Source organism: Hyla sarda, unplaced genomic scaffold (assembly GCF_029499605.1).
Source record: "Hyla sarda isolate aHylSar1 unplaced genomic scaffold, aHylSar1.hap1 scaffold_1103, whole genome shotgun sequence".
NCBI classification, from domain to species: domain Eukaryota; kingdom Metazoa; phylum Chordata; class Amphibia; order Anura; family Hylidae; genus Hyla; species Hyla sarda.
In genome coordinates, this window is record NW_026607723.1 from 53,314 (window position 1) to 69,907 (window position 16,594).

Consider the following 16,594-nt stretch of genomic DNA (forward strand, 5'->3'; position numbering starts at 1 on the left):
TTGCACACTGATTGGTGTAAAAAAATAAAATAAAACTAAATAATAATAATCTAGCACACCTGTGCAGGTTTGACATGACATGACAGGTAGCTGTCTTGTGGGTGGTGCTGAATCCTGTTAAATGACATGAGGGTCTCATGCCTATACACAAGGGTGTGTCATTGCTGTTGCTTGACCATGCATTGGTTTCTGTGGTCAGTGAATGATAAAAACAAAATTTACCATCCATTGATGGATGGGAAATCCGCCATGAGGCATTTGTTTTTAGAAACTGCTGCTCACAACCAATGTTGCAATGGAGTGTCTCCATCTGCTGGTGGTATTGGAAAGGCATTAGTGCTATGACAGGGTCTGAAGAAGAAGAAGAAGAAGAAGAAGAAGAAGACGGAAAAAAATATATATAAAAAGAAAAAGAGAGAGAGAGAGACTGACTTAGTGAGCGAGTGAGTGAGAGAGTGAGAGTGAGTGAGAGTGAATGAGTGAGTGAGTGATTGAGTGAGTGAGTGAGTGAGTGAGTGAGAACAAATGAGTTAAAGCAAGTGAGTGAGAGAGATCGAATGAATGAAAGTCTGAATGACAGAAAGAAAAAAGGATGAAGAAAGAAGCATGAAGAAAAAAAAATGTATATGGAGTTGCTGACATGAGTGCAATCTACAAAGCCGTTGAGGCTGATCCTCATGGGAGGATTATTGCACCAGGACCCTTAGCACTTTTAAAATGCCATTCAATGCCACGGGTTAGATGTAAACTGCAGATGTCCATGTTGTGGTAGTTACCATGGATACCCAAGTGATGTGTGAGCTAACACATAGGCCCAACAGATTCCAAGAAGGCCAGAATCACCAGCGGCACCACCATCGATTGTCAGGTCACCCGGATTCAGCAAATACCAGAGTCCAAAATGATGCAGGTTTATACTGTTAATTTTCAGTTTATCGTTACAGTTGGTGTTATTCCATGTCGGAAGGGACGCAGCTACAGCCAGTGGGGTAACTAGAGACAGGCAGGCAGCTATGTGCAACAAAGGTAGGCGTGTTGTTTTCATATGCAGATCTGAAATATTGTCTTATATGCAAGAGGAGGAGTGATGGGGGTTCAGGCAAAAGCCAGGCTATGGATTGCATTGCTAAATGCTCCATCAGAGTGCAATGGTCGCCTGTCCTTTTTTTAAGTGATGATGTGGGTTTAGCCTGTGCTGTATGTATGTATGGGTGGCTGACTGCCACCCACCCAGAAAGTGTATGGGAGGCTGGTTGGCTGCCAGCCTTCCTTCCATTCCTATGAGTAATGTGAGTGCTCATGAAGGGGACATGGTTGGGTCCACCCCTTTCCCGGTTATCCCCTCTAGGCCTTTTGGCTTAGATCAAGTGTAAAAAAAGAAAGGATCTTGCGACAGATCGCATCCTGAGGCACGTTTTTTTTTGTGTGAATACTTGCACTTGGGTGACTTGTGAGCACATACTGATACATACGTTCCCTATCTGGGGACCATAAATTAAATGGATTTTTGAGAAAGGGAGCTGATTTGGAAGCTTGCTTCTGTCGCCCTATGCATTGACCCGATGTGGCAGTATCTTCGGGTAGTGAACAGTGCACCACCCCATTCCAGTGTTAAACAAGAAAGATTCTCATTTAATCCTCCGTGGGTGAGAATTTGAGTTTGAGAATTGGAGACCAAAATGATGAGTTGCACTGACTGGTTTATGAACGTCTATTCATTTAGCGTTTTAATGACCATGTTTGCACACTGATTGGTGTAAAAAAATAAAATAAAACTAAATAATAATAATCTAGCACACCTGTGCAGGTTTGACATGACATGACAGGTAGCTGTCTTGTGGGTGGTGCTGAATCCTGTTAAATGACATGAGGGTCTCATGCCTATACACAAGGGTGTGTCATTGCTGTTGCTTGACCATGCATTGGTTTCTGTGGTCAGTGAATGATAAAAACAAAATTTACCATCCATTGATGGATGGGAAATCCGCCATGAGGCATTTGTTTTTAGAAACTGCTGCTCACAACCAATGTTGCAATGGAGTGTCTCCATCTGCTGGTGGTATTGGAAAGGCATTAGTGCTATGACAGGGTCTGAAGAAGAAGAAGAAGAAGAAGAAGAAGAAGAAGAAGAAGACGGAAAAAAATATATATAAAAAGAAAAAGAGAGAGAGAGAGAGAGACTGACTTAGTGAGCGAGTGAGTGAGAGAGTGAGAGTGAGTGAGAGTGAATGAGTGAGTGAGTGATTGAGTGAGTGAGTGAGTGAGTGAGTGAGAACAAATGAGTTAAAGCAAGTGAGTGAGAGAGATCGAATGAATGAAAGTCTGAATGACAGAAAGAAAAAAGGATGAAGAAAGAAGCATGAAGAAAAAAAAATGTATATGGAGTTGCTGACATGAGTGCAATCTACAAAGCCGTTGAGGCTGATCCTCATGGGAGGATTATTGCACCAGGACCCTTAGCACTTTTAAAATGCCATTCAATGCCACGGGCTAGATGTAAACTGCAGATGACCATGTTGTGGTAGTTACCATGGATACCCAAGTGATGTGTGAGCTAACACATAGGCCCAACAGATTCCAAGAAGGCCAGAATCACCAGCGGCACCACCATCGATTGTCAGGTCACCCGGATTCAGCAAATACCAGAGTCCAAAATGATGCAGGTTTATACTGTTAATTTTCAGTTTATCGTTACAGTTGGTGTTATTCCATGTCGGAAGGGACGCAGCTACAGCCAGTGGGGTAACTAGAGACAGGCAGGCAGCTATGTGCAACAAAGGTAGGCGTGTTGTTTTCATATGCAGATCTGAAATATTGTCTTATATGCAAGAGGAGGAGTGATGGGGGTTCAGGCAAAAGCCAGGCTATGGATTGCATTGCTAAATGCTCCATCAGAGTGCAATGGTCGCCTGTCCTTTTTTTAAGTGATGATGTGGGTTTAGCCTGTGCTGTATGTATGTATGGGTGGCTGACTGCCACCCACCCAGAAAGTGTATGGGAGGCTGGTTGGCTGCCAGCCTTCCTTCCATTCCTATGAGTAATGTGAGTGCTCATGAAGGGGACATGGTTGGGTCCACCCCTTTCCCGGTTATCCCCTCTAGGCCTTTTGGCTTAGATCAAGTGTAAAAAAAGAAAGGATCTTGCGACAGATCGCATCCTGAGGCACGTTTTTTTTTGTGTGAATACTTGCACTTGGGTGACTTGTGAGCACATACTGATACATACGTTCCCTATCTGGGGACCATAAATTAAATGGATTTTTGAGAAAGGGAGCTGATTTGGAAGCTTGCTTCTGTCGCCCTATGCATTGACCCGATGTGGCAGTATCTTCGGGTAGTGAACAGTGCACCACCCCATTCCAGTGTTAAACAAGAAAGATTCTCATTTAATCCTCCGTGGGTGAGAATTTGAGTTTGAGAATTGGAGACCAAAATGATGAGTTGCACTGACTGGTTTATGAACGTCTATTCATTTAGCGTTTTAATGACCATGTTTGCACACTGATTGGTGTAAAAAAATAAAATAAAACTAAATAATAATAATCTAGCACACCTGTGCAGGTTTGACATGACATGACAGGTAGCTGTCTTGTGGGTGGTGCTGAATCCTGTTAAATGACATGAGGGTCTCATGCCTATACACAAGGGTGTGTCATTGCTGTTGCTTGACCATGCATTGGTTTCTGTGGTCAGTGAATGATAAAAACAAAATTTACCATCCATTGATGGATGGGAAATCCGCCATGAGGCATTTGTTTTTAGAAACTGCTGCTCACAACCAATGTTGCAATGGAGTGTCTCCATCTGCTGGTGGTATTGGAAAGGCATTAGTGCTATGACAGGGTCTGAAGAAGAAGAAGAAGAAGAAGAAGAAGACGGAAAAAAATATATATAAAAAGAAAAAGAGAGAGAGAGAGAGAGACTGACTTAGTGAGCGAGTGAGTGAGAGAGTGAGAGTGAGTGAGAGTGAATGAGTGAGTGAGTGATTGAGTGAGTGAGTGAGTGAGTGAGAACAAATGAGTTAAAGCAAGTGAGTGAGAGAGATCGAATGAATGAAAGTCTGAATGACAGAAAGAAAAAAGGATGAAGAAAGAAGCATGAAGAAAAAAAAATGTATATGGAGTTGCTGACATGAGTGCAATCTACAAAGCCGTTGAGGCTGATCCTCATGGGAGGATTATTGCACCAGGACCCTTAGCACTTTTAAAATGCCATTCAATGCCACGGGCTAGATGTAAACTGCAGATGACCATGTTGTGGTAGTTACCATGGATACCCAAGTGATGTGTGAGCTAACACATAGGCCCAACAGATTCCAAGAAGGCCAGAATCACCAGCGGCACCACCATCGATTGTCAGGTCACCCGGATTCAGCAAATACCAGAGTCCAAAATGATGCAGGTTTATACTGTTAATTTTCAGTTTATCGTTACAGTTGGTGTTATTCCATGTCGGAAGGGACGCAGCTACAGCCAGTGGGGTAACTAGAGACAGGCAGGCAGCTATGTGCAACAAAGGTAGGCGTGTTGTTTTCATATGCAGATCTGAAATATTGTCTTATATGCAAGAGGAGGAGTGATGGGGGTTCAGGCAAAAGCCAGGCTATGGATTGCATTGCTAAATGCTCCATCAGAGTGCAATGGTCGCCTGTCCTTTTTTTAAGTGATGATGTGGGTTTAGCCTGTGCTGTATGTATGTATGGGTGGCTGACTGCCACCCACCCAGAAAGTGTATGGGAGGCTGGTTGGCTGCCAGCCTTCCTTCCATTCCTATGAGTAATGAGAGTGCTCATGAAGGGGACATGGTTGGGTCCACCCCTTTCCCGGTTATCCCCTCTAGGCCTTTTGGCTTAGATCAAGTGTAAAAAAAGAAAGGATCTTGCGACAGATCGCATCCTGAGGCACGTTTTTTTTTTGTGTGAATACTTGCACTTGGGTGACTTGTGAGCACATACTGATACATACGTTCCCTATCTGGGGACCATAAATTAAATGGATTTTTGAGAAAGGGAGCTGATTTGGAAGCTTGCTTCTGTCGCCCTATGCATTGACCCGATGTGGCAGTATCTTCGGGTAGTGAACAGTGCACCACCCCATTCCAGTGTTAAACAAGAAAGATTCTCATTTAATCCTCCGTGGGTGAGAATTTGAGTTTGAGAATTGGAGACCAAAATGATGAGTTGCACTGACTGGTTTATGAACGTCTATTCATTTAGCGTTTTAATGACCATGTTTGCACACTGATTGGTGTAAAAAAATAAAATAAAACTAAATAATAATAATCTAGCACACCTGTGCAGGTTTGACATGACATGACAGGTAGCTGTCTTGTGGGTGGTGCTGAATCCTGTTAAATGACATGAGGGTCTCATGCCTATACACAAGGGTGTGTCATTGCTGTTGCTTGACCATGCATTGGTTTCTGTGGTCAGTGAATGATAAAAACAAAATTTACCATCCATTGATGGATGGGAAATCCGCCATGAGGCATTTGTTTTTAGAAACTGCTGCTCACAACCAATGTTGCAATGGAGTGTCTCCATCTGCTGGTGGTATTGGAAAGGCATTAGTGCTATGACAGGGTCTGAAGAAGAAGAAGAAGAAGAAGAAGAAGACGGAAAAAAATATATATAAAAAGAAAAAGAGAGAGAGAGAGAGAGACTGACTTAGTGAGCGAGTGAGTGAGAGAGTGAGAGTGAGTGAGAGTGAATGAGTGAGTGATTGAGTGAGTGAGTGAGTAGTGAGTGAGAACAAATGAGTTAAAGCAAGTGAGTGAGAGAGATCGAATGAATGAAAGTCTGAATGACAGAAAGAAAAAAGGATGAAGAAAGAAGCATGAAGAAAAAAAAATGTATATGGAGTTGCTGACATGAGTGCAATCTACAAAGCCGTTGAGGCTGATCCTCAAGGGAGGATTATTGCACCAGGACCCTTAGCACTTTTAAAATGCCATTCAATGCCACGGGCTAGATGTAAACTGCAGATGACCATGTTGTGGTAGTTACCATGGATACCCAAGTGATGTGTGAGCTAACACATAGGCCCAACAGATTCCAAGAAGGCCAGAATCACCAGCGGCACCACCATCGATTGTCAGGTCACCCGGATTCAGCAAATACCAGAGTCCAAAATGATGCAGGTTTATACTGTTAATTTTCAGTTTATCGTTACAGTTGGTGTTATTCCATGTCGGAAGGGACGCAGCTACAGCCAGTGGGGTAACTAGAGACAGGCAGGCAGCTATGTGCAACAAAGGTAGGCGTGTTGTTTTCATATGCAGATCTGAAATATTGTCTTATATGCAAGAGGAGGAGTGATGGGGGTTCAGGCAAAAGCCAGGCTATGGATTGCATTGCTAAATGCTCCATCAGAGTGCAATGGTCGCCTGTCCTTTTTTTAAGTGATGATGTGGGTTTAGCCTGTGCTGTATGTATGTATGGGTGGCTGACTGCCACCCACCCAGAAAGTGTATGGGAGGCTGGTTGGCTGCCAGCCTTCCTTCCATTCCTATGAGTAATGTGAGTGCTCATGAAGGGGACATGGTTGGGTCCACCCCTTTCCCGGTTATCCCCTCTAGGCCTTTTGGCTTAGATCAAGTGTAAAAAAAGAAAGGATCTTGCGACAGATCGCATCCTGAGGCACGTTTTTTTTTGTGTGAATACTTGCACTTGGGTGACTTGTGAGCACATACTGATACATACGTTCCCTATCTGGGGACCATAAATTAAATGGATTTTTGAGAAAGGGAGCTGATTTGGAAGCTTGCTTCTGTCGCCCTATGCATTGACCCGATGTGGCAGTATCTTCGGGTAGTGAACAGTGCACCACCCCATTCCAGTGTTAAACAAGAAAGATTCTCATTTAATCCTCCGTGGGTGAGAATTTGAGTTTGAGAATTGGAGACCAAAATGATGAGTTGCACTGACTGGGTTTATGAACGTCTATTCATTTAGCGTTTTAATGACCATGTTTGCACACTGATTGGTGTAAAAAAATAAAATAAAACTAAATAATAATAATCTAGCACACCTGTGCAGGTTTGACATGACATGACAGGTAGCTGTCTTGTGGGTGGTGCTGAATCCTGTTAAATGATATGAGGGTCTCATGCCTATACACAAGGGTGTGTCATTGCTGTTGCTTGACCATGCATTGGTTTCTGTGGTCAGTGAATGATAAAAACAAAATTTACCATCCATTGATGGATGGGAAATCCGCCATGAGGCATTTGTTTTTAGAAACTGCTGCTCACAACCAATGTTGCAATGGAGTGTCTCCATCTGCTGGTGGTATTGGAAAGGCATTAGTGCTATGACAGGGTCTGAAGAAGAAGAAGAAGAAGAAGAAGAAGAAGACGGAAAAAAATATATATAAAAAGAAAAAGAGAGAGAGAGAGAGAGACTGACTTAGTGAGCGAGTGAGTGAGAGAGTGAGAGTGAGTGAGAGTGAATGAGTGAGTGAGTGATTGAGTGAGTGAGTGAGTGAGTGAGTGAGAACAAATGAGTTAAAGCAAGTGAGTGAGAGAGATCGAATGAATGAAAGTCTGAATGACAGAAAGAAAAAAGGATGAAGAAAGAAGCATGAAGAAAAAAAAATGTATATGGAGTTGCTGACATGAGTGCAATCTACAAAGCCGTTGAGGCTGATCCTCATGGGAGGATTATTGCACCAGGACCCTTAGCACTTTTAAAATGCCATTCAATGCCACGGGCTAGATGTAAACTGCAGATGACCATGTTGTGGTAGTTACCATGGATACCCAAGTGATGTGTGAGCTAACACATAGGCCCAACAGATTCCAAGAAGGCCAGAATCACCAGCGGCACCACCATCGATTGTCAGGTCACCCGGATTCAGCAAATATCAGAGTCCAAAATGATGCAGGTTTATACTGTTAATTTTCAGTTTATCGTTACAGTTGGTGTTATTCCATGTCGGAAGGGACGCAGCTACAGCCAGTGGGGTAACTAGAGACAGGCAGGCAGCTATGTGCAACAAAGGTAGGCGTGTTGTTTTCATATGCAGATCTGAAATATTGTCTTATATGCAAGAGGAGGAGTGATGGGGGTTCAGGCAAAAGCCAGGCTATGGATTGCATTGCTAAATGCTCCATCAGAGTGCAATGGTCGCCTGTCCTTTTTTTAAGTGATGATGTGGGTTTAGCCTGTGCTGTATGTATGTATGGGTGGCTGACTGCCACCCACCCAGAAAGTGTATGGGAGGCTGGTTGGCTGCCAGCCTTCCTTCCATTCCTATGAGTAATGTGAGTGCTCATGAAGGGGACATGGTTGGGTCCACCCCTTTCCCGGTTATCCCCTCTAGGCCTTTTGGCTTAGATCAAGTGTAAAAAAAGAAAGGATCTTGCGACAGATCGCATCCTGAGGCACGTTTTTTTTTGTGTGAATACTTGCACTTGGGTGACTTGTGAGCACATACTGATACATACGTTCCCTATCTGGGGACCATAAATTAAATGGATTTTTGAGAAAGGGAGCTGATTTGGAAGCTTGCTTCTGTCGCCCTATGCATTGACCCGATGTGGCAGTATCTTCGGGTAGTGAACAGTGCACCACCCCATTCCAGTGTTAAACAAGAAAGATTCTCATTTAATCCTCCGTGGGTGAGAATTTGAGTTTGAGAATTGGAGACCAAAATGATGAGTTGCACTGACTGGTTTATGAACGTCTATTCATTTAGCGTTTTAATGACCATGTTTGCACACTGATTGGTGTAAAAAAATAAAATAAAACTAAATAATAATAATCTAGCACACCTGTGCAGGTTTGACATGACATGACAGGTAGCTGTCTTGTGGGTGGTGCTGAATCCTGTTAAATGACATGAGGGTCTCATGCCTATACACAAGGGTGTGTCATTGCTGTTGCTTGACCATGCATTGGTTTCTGTGGTCAGTGAATGATAAAAACACAATTTACCATCCATTGATGGATGGGAAATCCGCCATGAGGCATTTGTTTTTAGAAACTGCTGCTCACAACCAATGTTGCAATGGAGTGTCTCCATCTGCTGGTGGTATTGGAAAGGCATTAGTGCTATGACAGGGTCTGAAGAAGAAGAAGAAGAAGAAGAAGACGGAAAAAAATATATATAAAAAGAAAAAGAGAGAGAGAGAGAGAGAGACTGACTTAGTGAGCGAGTGAGTGAGAGAGTGAGAGTGAGTGAGAGTGAATGAGTGAGTGAGTGATTGAGTGAGTGAGTGAGTGAGTGAGAACAAATGAGTTAAAGCAAGTGAGTGAGAGAGATCGAATGAATGAAAGTCTGAATGACAGAAAGAAAAAAGGATGAAGAAAGAAGCATGAAGAAAAAAAAATGTATATGGAGTTGCTGACATGAGTGCAATCTACAAAGCCGTTGAGGCTGATCCTCATGGGAGGATTATTGCACCAGGACCCTTAGCACTTTTAAAATGCCATTCAATGCCACGGGCTAGATGTAAACTGCAGATGACCATGTTGTGGTAGTTACCATGGATACCCAAGTGATGTGTGAGCTAACACATAGGCCCAACAGATTCCAAAAAGGCCAGAATCACCAGCGGCACCACCATCGATTGTCAGGTCACCCGGATTCAGCAAATACCAGAGTCCAAAATGATGCAGGTTTATACTGTTAATTTTCAGTTTATCGTTACAGTTGGTGTTATTCCATGTCGGAAGGGACGCAGCTACAGCCAGTGGGGTAACTAGAGACAGGCAGGCAGCTATGTGCAACAAAGGTAGGCGTGTTGTTTTCATATGCAGATCTGAAATATTGTCTTATATGCAAGAGGAGGAGTGATGGGGGTTCAGGCAAAAGCCAGGCTATGGATTGCATTGCTAAATGCTCCATCAGAGTGCAATGGTCGCCTGTCCTTTTTTTAAGTGATGATGTGGGTTTAGCCTGTGCTGTATGTATGTATGGGTGGCTGACTGCCACCCACCCAGAAAGTGTATGGGAGGCTGGTTGGCTGCCAGCCTTCCTTCCATTCCTATGAGTAATGTGAGTGCTCATGAAGGGGACATGGTTGGGTCCACCCCTTTCCCGGTTATCCCCTCTAGGCCTTTTGGCTTAGATCAAGTGTAAAAAAAGAAAGGATCTTGCGACAGATCGCATCCTGAGGCACGTTTTTTTTTGTGTGAATACTTGCACTTGGGTGACTTGTGAGCACATACTGATACATACGTTCCCTATCTGGGGACCATAAATTAAATGGATTTTTGAGAAAGGGAGCTGATTTGGAAGCTTGCTTCTGTCGCCCTATGCATTGACCCGATGTGGCAGTATCTTCGGGTAGTGAACAGTGCACCACCCCATTCCAGTGTTAAACAAGAAAGATTCTCATTTAATCCTCCGTGGGTGAGAATTTGAGTTTGAGAATTGGAGACCAAAATGATGAGTTGCACTGACTGGTTTATGAACGTCTATTCATTTAGCGTTTTAATGACCATGTTTGCACACTGATTGGTGTAAAAAAATAAAATAAAACTAAATAATAATAATCTAGCACACCTGTGCAGGTTTGACATGACATGACAGGTAGCTGTCTTGTGGGTGGTGCTGAATCCTGTTAAATGACATGAGGGTCTCATGCCTATACACAAGGGTGTGTCATTGCTGTTGCTTGACCATGCATTGGTTTCTGTGGTCAGTGAATGATAAAAACAAAATTTACCATCCATTGATGGATGGGAAATCCGCCATGAGGCATTTGTTTTTAGAAACTGCTGCTCACAACCAATGTTGCAATGGAGTGTCTCCATCTGCTGGTGGTATTGGAAAGGCATTAGTGCTATGACAGGGTCTGAAGAAGAAGAAGAAGAAGAAGAAGAAGAAGAAGACGGAAAAAAATATATATAAAAAGAAAAAGAGAGAGAGAGAGAGAGACTGACTTAGTGAGCGAGTGAGTGAGAGAGTGAGAGTGAGTGAGAGTGAATGAGTGAGTGAGTGATTGAGTGAGTGAGTGAGTGAGTGAGAACAAATGAGTTAAAGCAAGTGAGTGAGAGAGATCGAATGAATGAAAGTCTGAATGACAGAAAGAAAAAAGGATGAAGAAAGAAGCATGAAGAAAAAAAAATGTATATGGAGTTGCTGACATGAGTGCAATCTACAAAGCCGTTGAGGCTGATCCTCATGGGAGGATTATTGCACTAGGACCCTTAGCACTTTTAAAATGCCATTCAATGCCACGGGCTAGATGTAAACTGCAGATGACCATGTTGTGGTAGTTACCATGGATACCCAAGTGATGTGTGAGCTAACACATAGGCCCAACAGATTCCAAGAAGGCCAGAATCACCAGCGGCACCACCATCGATTGTCAGGTCACCCGGATTCAGCAAATACCAGAGTCCAAAATGATGCAGGTTTATACTGTTAATTTTCAGTTTATCGTTACAGTTGGTGTTATTCCATGTCGGAAGGGACGCAGCTACAGCCAGTGGGGTAACTAGAGACAGGCAGGCAGCTATGTGCAACAAAGGTAGGCGTGTTGTTTTCATATGCAGATCTGAAATATTGTCTTATATGCAAGAGGAGGAGTGATGGGGGTTCAGGCAAAAGCCAGGCTATGGATTGCATTGCTAAATGCTCCATCAGAGTGCAATGGTCGCCTGTCCTTTTTTTAAGTGATGATGTGGGTTTAGCCTGTGCTGTATGTATGTATGGGTGGCTGACTGCCACCCACCCAGAAAGTGTATGGGAGGCTGGTTGGCTGCCAGCCTTCCTTCCATTCCTATGAGTAATGTGAGTGCTCATGAAGGGGACATGGTTGGGTCCACCCCTTTCCCGGTTATCCCCTCTAGGCCTTTTGGCTTAGATCAAGTGTAAAAAAAGAAAGGATCTTGCGACAGATCGCATCCTGAGGCACGTTTTTTTTTGTGTGAATACTTGCACTTGGGTGACTTGTGAGCACATACTGATACATACGTTCCCTATCTGGGGACCATAAATTAAATGGATTTTTGAGAAAGGGAGCTGATTTGGAAGCTTGCTTCTGTCGCCCTATGCATTGACCCGATGTGGCAGTATCTTCGGGTAGTGAACAGTGCACCACCCCATTCCAGTGTTAAACAAGAAAGATTCTCATTTAATCCTCCGTGGGTGAGAATTTGAGTTTGAGAATTGGAGACCAAAATGATGAGTTGCACTGACTGGTTTATGAACGTCTATTCATTTAGCGTTTTAATGACCATGTTTGCACACTGATTGGTGTAAAAAAATAAAATAAAACTAAATAATAATAATCTAGCACACCTGTGCAGGTTTGACATGACATGACAGGTAGCTGTCTTGTGGGTGGTGCTGAATCCTGTTAAATGACATGAGGGTCTCATGCCTATACACAAGGGTGTGTCATTGCTGTTGCTTGACCATGCATTGGTTTCTGTGGTCAGTGAATGATAAAAACAAAATTTACCATCCATTGATGGATGGGAAATCCGCCATGAGGCATTTGTTTTTAGAAACTGCTGCTCACAACCAATGTTGCAATGGAGTGTCTCCATCTGCTGGTGGTATTGGAAAGGCATTAGTGCTATGACAGGGTCTGAAGAAGAAGAAGAAGAAGAAGAAGAAGAAGACGGAAAAAAATATATATAAAAAGAAAAAGAGAGAGAGAGAGAGACTGACTTAGTGAGCGAGTGAGTGAGAGAGTGAGAGTGAGTGAGAGTGAATGAGTGAGTGAGTGATTGAGTGAGTGAGTGAGTGAGTGAGAACAAATGAGTTAAAGCAAGTGAGTGAGAGAGATCGAATGAATGAAAGTCTGAATGACAGAAAGAAAAAAGGATGAAGAAAGAAGCATGAAGAAAAAAAAATGTATATGGAGTTGCTGACATGAGTGCAATCTACAAAGCCGTTGAGGCTGATCCTCATGGGAGGATTATTGCACCAGGACCCTTAGCACTTTTAAAATGCCATTCAATGCCACGGGCTAGATGTAAACTGCAGATGACCATGTTGTGGTAGTTACCATGGATACCCAAGTGATGTGTGAGCTAACACATAGGTCCAACAGATTCCAAGAAGGCCAGAATCACCAGCGGCACCACCATCGATTGTCAGGTCACCCGGATTCAGCAAATACCAGAGTCCAAAATGATGCAGGTTTATACTGTTAATTTTCAGTTTATCGTTACAGTTGGTGTTATTCCATGTCGGAAGGGACGCAGCTACAGCCAGTGGGGTAACTAGAGACAGGCAGGCAGCTATGTGCAACAAAGGTAGGCGTGTTGTTTTCATATGCAGATCTGAAATATTGTCTTATATGCAAGAGGAGGAGTGATGGGGGTTCAGGCAAAAGCCAGGCTATGGATTGCATTGCTAAATGCTCCATCAGAGTGCAATGGTCGCCTGTCCTTTTTTTAAGTGATGATGTGGGTTTAGCCTGTGCTGTATGTATGTATGGGTGGCTGACTGCCACCCACCCAGAAAGTGTATGGGAGGCTGGTTGGCTGCCAGCCTTCCTTCCATTCCTATGAGTAATGTGAGTGCTCATGAAGGGGACATGGTTGGGTCCACCCCTTTCCCGGTTATCCCCTCTAGGCCTTTTGGCTTAGATCAAGTGTAAAAAAAGAAAGGATCTTGCGACAGATCGCATCCTGAGGCACGTTTTTTTTTGTGTGAATACTTGCACTTGGGTGACTTGTGAGCACATACTGATACATACGTTCCCTATCTGGGGACCATAAATTAAATGGATTTTTGAGAAAGGGAGCTGATTTGGAAGCTTGCTTCTGTCGCCCTATGCATTGACCCGATGTGGCAGTATCTTCGGGTAGTGAACAGTGCACCACCCCATTCCAGTGTTAAACAAGAAAGATTCTCATTTAATCCTCCGTGGGTGAGAATTTGAGTTTGAGAATTGGAGACCAAAATGATGAGTTGCACTGACTGGTTTATGAACGTCTATTCATTTAGCGTTTTAATGACCATGTTTGCACACTGATTGGTGTAAAAAAATAAAATAAAACTAAATAATAATAATCTAGCACACCTGTGCAGGTTTGACATGACATGACAGGTAGCTGTCTTGTGGGTGGTGCTGAATCCTGTTAAATGACATGAGGGTCTCATGCCTATACACAAGGGTGTGTCATTGCTGTTGCTTGACCATGCATTGGTTTCTGTGGTCAGTGAATGATAAAAACAAAATTTACCATCCATTGATGGATGGGAAATCCGCCATGAGGCATTTGTTTTTAGAAACTGCTGCTCACAACCAATGTTGCAATGGAGTGTCTCCATCTGCTGGTGGTATTGGAAAGGCATTAGTGCTATGACAGGGTCTGAAGAAGAAGAAGAAGAAGAAGAAGAAGAAGACGGAAAAAAATATATATAAAAAGAAAAAGAGAGAGAGAGAGAGAGAGACTGACTTAGTGAGCGAGTGAGTGAGAGAGTGAGAGTGAGTGAGAGTGAATGAGTGAGTGAGTGATTGAGTGAGTGAGTGAGTGAGTGAGAACAAATGAGTTAAAGCAAGTGAGTGAGAGAGATCGAATGAATGAAAGTCTGAATGACAGAAAGAAAAAAGGATGAAGAAAGAAGCATGAAGAAAAAAAAATGTATATGGAGTTGCTGACATGAGTGCAATCTACAAAGCCGTTGAGGCTGATCCTCATGGGAGGATTATTGCACCAGGACCCTTAGCACTTTTAAAATGCCATTCAATGCCACGGGCTAGATGTAAACTGCAGATGACCATGTTGTGGTAGTTACCATGGATACCCAAGTGATGTGTGAGCTAACACATAGGCCCAACAGATTCCAAGAAGGCCAGAATCACCAGCGGCACCACCATCGATTGTCAGGTCACCCGGATTCAGCAAATACCAGAGTCCAAAATGATGCAGGTTTATACTGTTAATTTTCAGTTTATCGTTACAGTTGGTGTTATTCCATGTCGGAAGGGACGCAGCTACAGCCAGTGGGGTAACTAGAGACAGGCAGGCAGCTATGTGCAACAAAGGTAGGCGTGTTGTTTTCATATGCAGATCTGAAATATTGTCTTATATGCAAGAGGAGGAGTGATGGGGGTTCAGGCAAAAGCCAGGCTATGGATTGCATTGCTAAATGCTCCATCAGAGTGCAATGGTCGCCTGTCCTTTTTTTAAGTGATGATGTGGGTTTAGCCTGTGCTGTATGTATGTATGGGTGCTGACTGCCACCCACCCAGAAAGTGTATGGGAGGCTGGTTGGCTGCCAGCCTTCCTTCCATTCCTATGAGTAATGTGAGTGCTCATGAAGGGGACATGGTTGGGTCCACCCCTTTCCCGGTTATCCCCTCTAGGCCTTTTGGCTTAGATCAAGTGTAAAAAAAGAAAGGATCTTGCGACAGATCGCATCCTGAGGCACGTTTTTTTTTGTGTGAATACTTGCACTTGGGTGACTTGTGAGCACATACTGATACATACGTTCCCTATCTGGGGACCATAAATTAAATGGATTTTTGAGAAAGGGAGCTGATTTGGAAGCTTGCTTCTGTCGCCCTATGCATTGACCCGATGTGGCAGTATCTTCGGGTAGTGAACAGTGCACCACCCCATTCCAGTGTTAAACAAGAAAGATTCTCATTTAATCCTCCGTGGGTGAGAATTTGAGTTTGAGAATTGGAGACCAAAATGATGAGTTGCACTGACTGGTTTATGAACGTCTATTCATTTAGCGTTTTAATGACCATGTTTGCACACTGATTGGTGTAAAAAAATAAAATAAAACTAAATAATAATAATCTAGCACACCTGTGCAGGTTTGACATGACATGACAGGTAGCTGTCTTGTGGGTGGTGCTGAATCCTGTTAAATGACATGAGGGTCTCATGCCTATACACAAGGGTGTGTCATTGCTGTTGCTTGACCATGCATTGGTTTCTGTGGTCAGTGAATGATAAAAACAAAATTTACCATCCATTGATGGATGGGAAATCCGCCATGAGGCATTTGTTTTTAGAAACTGCTGCTCACAACCAATGTTGCAATGGAGTGTCTCCATCTGCTGGTGGTATTGGAAAGGCATTAGTGCTATGACAGGGTCTGAAGAAGAAGAAGAAGAAGAAGAAGAAGAAGACGGAAAAAAATATATATAAAAAGAAAAAGAGAGAGAGAGAGAGACTGACTTAGTGAGCGAGTGAGTGAGAGAGTGAGAGTGAGTGAGAGTGAATGAGTGAGTGAGTGATTGAGTGAGTGAGTGAGTGAGTGAGAACAAATGAGTTAAAGCAAGTGAGTGAGAGAGATCGAATGAATGAAAGTCTGAATGACAGAAAGAAAAAAGGATGAAGAAAGAAGCATGAAGAAAAAAAAATGTATATGGAGTTGCTGACATGAGTGCAATCTACAAAGCCGTTGAGGCTGATCCTCATGGGAGGATTATTGCACCAGGACCCTTAGCACTTTTAAAATGCCATTCAATGCCACGGGCTAGATGTAAACTGCAGATGACCATGTTGTGGTAGTTACCATGGATACCCAAGTGATGTGTGAGCTAACACATAGGCCCAACAGATTCCAAGAAGGCCAGAATCACCAGCGGCACCACCATCGATTGTCAGGTCACCCGGATTCAGCAAATACCAGAGTCCAAAATGATGCAGGTTTATACTGTTAATT

The 16,594-nt window shown here is 43.3% G+C and overlaps 9 pseudogenes; all 9 read left to right on the forward strand.

The window, feature by feature from the left end:
- The first annotated feature begins 1,337 nt into the window (after window positions 1–1,337).
- On the forward strand, window positions 1,338–1,601 carry LOC130300877 (U2 spliceosomal RNA; annotated as a pseudogene).
- Window positions 1,602–3,090: 1,489 nt separating this feature from the next.
- Window positions 3,091–3,354, forward strand: LOC130300878 (U2 spliceosomal RNA; annotated as a pseudogene).
- Window positions 3,355–4,827: 1,473 nt separating this feature from the next.
- Window positions 4,828–5,092, forward strand: LOC130300840 (U2 spliceosomal RNA; annotated as a pseudogene).
- A 1,472-nt stretch (window positions 5,093–6,564) lies between these two features.
- LOC130300879 (U2 spliceosomal RNA) lies at window positions 6,565–6,828 on the forward strand (annotated as a pseudogene).
- A 1,481-nt stretch (window positions 6,829–8,309) lies between these two features.
- Window positions 8,310–8,573, forward strand: LOC130300880 (U2 spliceosomal RNA; annotated as a pseudogene).
- Window positions 8,574–10,045: 1,472 nt separating this feature from the next.
- On the forward strand, window positions 10,046–10,309 carry LOC130300881 (U2 spliceosomal RNA; annotated as a pseudogene).
- Window positions 10,310–11,788: 1,479 nt separating this feature from the next.
- LOC130300882 (U2 spliceosomal RNA) lies at window positions 11,789–12,052 on the forward strand (annotated as a pseudogene).
- Window positions 12,053–13,526: 1,474 nt separating this feature from the next.
- On the forward strand, window positions 13,527–13,790 carry LOC130300884 (U2 spliceosomal RNA; annotated as a pseudogene).
- Window positions 13,791–15,267: 1,477 nt separating this feature from the next.
- LOC130300885 (U2 spliceosomal RNA) lies at window positions 15,268–15,531 on the forward strand (annotated as a pseudogene).
- The last annotated feature ends 1,063 nt before the right edge of the window (window positions 15,532–16,594 follow it).